At 53.6% G+C, this 4,501-nt stretch overlaps 1 pseudogene; it reads right to left on the reverse strand.

The window, feature by feature from the left end:
* Positions 1-899: 899 nt before the first annotated feature.
* Positions 900-3,314, reverse strand: LOC138764554 (zinc finger protein 229-like; annotated as a pseudogene).
* Positions 3,315-4,501: the final 1,187 nt, after the last annotated feature.

Below are 4,501 nucleotides of genomic sequence, written 5' to 3' on the forward strand. Positions count from 1 at the left end.
TCTCTTTTTTAAAAAAACATGATCTGGATTGTGAATTTTGAATGTTTTACAATTTACATTTGGTTTTGGTATGATGGCTGTTTTATTAATTATGTGGAACTATTCATATCATATCATTATTAGAAACTCTCGATTAAAATCTATACAAATATTTTTACAAGAAAACAACAACCTCTGGAGTTTTTTCTTGTCCTGAGTGTTGGCATCTCTGTACCAGACAGTGATGAACCAGCCAGAATGTTCTCCACAGTTCACCTGTAGAAGTGTTCGAGACTCTCCAGTGACAAACTGAATCTCCTCAAACACTTAACAAAGTATCGCCGTGGTGAGTTTTCTTCATGATGGCATTGACATGGAGGCTCCAGGACAGATCCTCCGAGATGTTGGCACCCAGGAATTTGAAATTCTTGACCCTCTTCATGACTGAGCCCTCGACAAGGACTGGATTGTGTTCTCCTGACTTCCTCCTGTAGTGGAGCAGTGGAGGTTGCCTTGTTGAAAGTGTTTAAGACACAGATGGATAGATTTTTAATAGATTGGGAAATTAAAGATTGTAGGGAATGTTTGGGTAAATGGAGTTTAGTCCACAGCCAGATCAGCCATGATCTTATTGACTGGCAGAGCAGGCTCAAGGGGCCAGATGGCTGACTCCTGATCCTGTTTCTAACCTTTAGGTGAACAGCGCAGCTGTCTAGAAGTGGAAGCTCAGTGAACACAGAGAGGAGAAAGGAACAGGAGAGAACCCCAGCAGGGTGAGGAGGGTGGGACTGGTGTGAAGCCGAAACAATGACACGAGGGGAGATACCAGGATGATCTCAGTGTGGGACCAGATGGACTGAATGGGATTGTATTTGTTCTCTGCATTGAGTGTATGACAGAGATACAAGGGGATGAGACAGTTTTCAAACACAGCTGCTTTATTCAGTAGAGGAAATCAAATTCAATTCCTGTAATTGAGTGGCATGGTAACAAAACATTATTACAGCACCAACGACCCAGGTTCAATTCCAGTCCTGTCTGTAAGGAGTCTGTACGCTCCCCCCCCGTGATTGGTAGGTTAATTGGGTGGTGCAAGTTTCATGATCCGGAAAGTCTTCAACCATGTTGTATTGTTAATGTTTAAAAATATTTAATCAGTCACTAACATTGACGGAGAGAATCCATTCCACTTCCACTTCCCGCTGCCTTGGAAAAGCAACCAATATATTAAAAGACTAACCCCTCCCCAGACACACTCCCTTTACCCTCCTCCCCATGGAGAAAAAGATTCCCCAGTGTGAGATCACACCCCACCAAATTCAAGGACAGTTCCTTCCACGTATCATCAGACACTTGAATGATCCTCGTAAAATGCAGCTTTTGCCTTGTACCAACTGATCTGTCCCTGGAACTCTGCACTCCTGCACAGTGACTTATTTGCTGGACTATGCACAAGATGTCTAACTGGACTGCTCCAAAACAAACTTTCCCACTATACCTTTGTACATGTGACAATAAACTTGAACCTGAAAACAAATTGCAAAATGACAACAAAACCAAGACCTGTTTTGATTGGTTTCCTCAATAATCACAAGATTCCAGTCCTTACTGGTGTTTAAGTAAGTGATGTTTAAATATTCCACACCCTGCAAACTTTGTGTGAATTCACTAGTGTTAAACCAGACTGTTCGACTGGGTGAATCCTTCCTGCACTGAGCAGGTTAACGGCCTCTCCCTGCGTGGACCCACTGGTGTGTCAGACGGTTGGAGGACTGGGTGAACCCCTTCCTGCACTCGGGGCAGATGAACGGCCTCACTACAGAGTGGACCCTCTTGTGGGCAAACAACTGGAAGGACTGAGTGAAGTCCTTCCTGCACTCAGGGCAGACAAACGGCCTGTCACTGCTGTGAATCTTCTGTTGGGTTAGCATGTTTTATCACTTGCTGAAGCCCTTGCTACACTCGGGCAGGTGAAGGGCTTCTCACCGGTATGGACCTGCTGATGTCTCCTCAATTTGCGCGACTCACTGAACCTCTCGCCGCATTCAAAGCAGGCAAAGGGCATCTCCCCCTTATGCATCCGTTGGTGTGTCTCAAGACTGGACCTGTTGGTGAAGGCCTTCTCGCACTCGGAGCAGGCGAATGGCTTTTCCCCGGTATGGCCCCGCTGGTGCGTCCGCAGATTGGAGATCTGGATGAAGCCCTTCCCGCACTCAGGGCAGACGAATGGCCTCTCCCCAGTGTGAAGCAGCTGGTGGGTGTGCAGGTAGGAGTAATGGGTGAAGCCCTTCCCGCACTCTGAGCAGGTGAATGGTCTCTCTCCAGTGTGGATCCGCTGATGGGTCAGCAGGTTAGAGGATTGCGTGAACTCCTTCCCACACTCAAGGCAGATGAATGGCCTCTCCCCAGAGTGGACCCGCTGGTGGTCCAGCAGGTGGGAGGACCGGGCAAACCCCTTTCTGCACTGGGGGCAAACAAATGGCCTCTCTCTGGTATGGACACGCTGGTGGGTCAGCAGATGGGAGGAGTGGATGAAACCCTTGCCACACTGGGAGCAGATGAATGGCCTGTCACTGCTGTGAATCTTCTGGTGGGTCCGCAGGTTGGACATCTGGGTGAAGCTCTTGCCGCACTGGAGGCAGACAAACGGCTTTTCCCCGGTGTGGACCCGCTGGTGCAGCTGGAGGTTGCAGGACCGGGCGAACCCCTTGCCACACTCTAGGCAAGTGAACGGCTTTTCCCCGGTGTGGACCCGCTGGTGCTTCTGCAGACTGGAGGTGTCGGTGAAGCCTTTGCTGCACTTTGGACACGTGAAGGGCTTCTCGCCAGTGTGGACCCGCCAGTGAACCTCAAGGTTGGATCTATTGGTGAAGTTCTTCTCGCATTCGGGGCAAGTGAACGGCTTTTCCCCAGTGTGTACCCGCTGGTGGGTCAGCAAGTTGGTGATCTGGGCAAACCCCTTCCCGCAAACAGGACAGGTGAAGGGCTTCTCCCCAGTGTGGACCCTCAGGTGTATCTCAAGGCTGGACAACCTAGCGAAGGCCTTCTTGCAATCGGGGCAGGTGAAGGGCCTCTCCCCGGTGTGGACCCGCTGGTGTCTCTTTAAATTACACAGACTTTTAAAGTTCTTCCCGCAGTCGGAGCATTGAAACGGATTCATCGCTGTGGGAACGAGAGGATGTCACGAGGGGATAAATCAATGCAGTCCTGCCCCGGGCCCCACAGCGCGTTCTCAGCCCGATGGACGCTCCCAGAGAGCTGGGCCGCGGGTTAAATCAACACCGAGGATGGGAGTAGAGCCGGAACCCAGGGAAAAGCGTTCTCAAACCTGGCGTTGCAAGCTCCAGAACCATGGAAACCCACCTCCCCGTTCCGGGACCCGTACTGCGCTCTGCAACCGGCGCGCGTTTCTGAATCGTTTTCGATCCCCGACAAACGCCGGTCCCGGGAACAGCTGCCGCCTGTCAGGGAGACGCGCACTGCGCATGTCTGTGGAGGAGTTCATGGGCTGAAGAACGTGATGACGTTTTCCCTGCGACGTCCATTATGGACGCAGAATCCATCGTCTGCCTGGACTTGGAAAACATACAGGATGATGCTAAACCCTCTTTCTCAATCTGCTCTCTCCTTATTGTCCATCACTGAGCCCAGAGCCCGCCCGCCCGACACTCACTGAGCGCAGCTTCACCGCTCACTTTCGGCACCGTTTGCCTGTGAAAACCCTCAACATGAACTCTGACCGTCTATTCTCCCCATTTCGGGTCAGTTTTATCCCACACACCCGTTTCCCTTCTTAATTTATCCCCCTCACCCTTCGCTGCCTTATTCCCTCTTGTTCCCATTACACCTCGAAAGGTTGGGGGAGCCCGTGTACGCATGCGCAAGATCGGCCTGGACGCTGCCGCTCCTCGAATTGACAGCTCGGTTCAGTCCCGTATCTCAGGCTGCGGGCGCCCCGTCACTTGATGGCGTGTGCGCTGACGTCACAGGGCCCACGAGCGTTCCCGCGTGCCGTTCCCTCAGCAACGGACCTGTCCAGGGAAGATGCCGCGGTCTCGGGGTGGAGGTGAGACTTTCCCCGGATGGCCCGGCGGAGCGGGGGGTGGTGGGGTCTCATGTGCCCGGCCCCGGCCCCGGCCCCGGCCTGGCCCTTGTTTGAGTCGCGCTGTCCTGAGCCGGTGCTGCCGGTGGGCGGCTTTGGGGGGAGGACGAGCGGAACCAAGGTCTGGGCGAGCCTTGTCCCCCCACAGTCGGGCCGGTGAGGGAACGGGAGGGAGGTGAGTGCAGGGACCGCGCCTCCTGTCATACGGGGGGGGAATCAGGGAGGAGGGTCCCTAACAACACCGTGGGCAGCGAGTGTGTTCGGCTGCAGCCCCTATTCTCCCGGCCCCACTCATGGGTGGGGGCAGCAGTCGGACTGACGGGGGTAGGGGGAGGGCGACAGGGGGCAGACAGGGTCCCACACAGGAGGGGCAGGGACGGGGTCCCCACCTCAGGGCGGGCTGGCTCGCTGGGGGAGGGG

The sequence above is a fragment of the Narcine bancroftii genome, chromosome 5 (assembly GCF_036971445.1).
Source record: "Narcine bancroftii isolate sNarBan1 chromosome 5, sNarBan1.hap1, whole genome shotgun sequence".
Taxonomy (NCBI): domain Eukaryota; kingdom Metazoa; phylum Chordata; class Chondrichthyes; order Torpediniformes; family Narcinidae; genus Narcine; species Narcine bancroftii.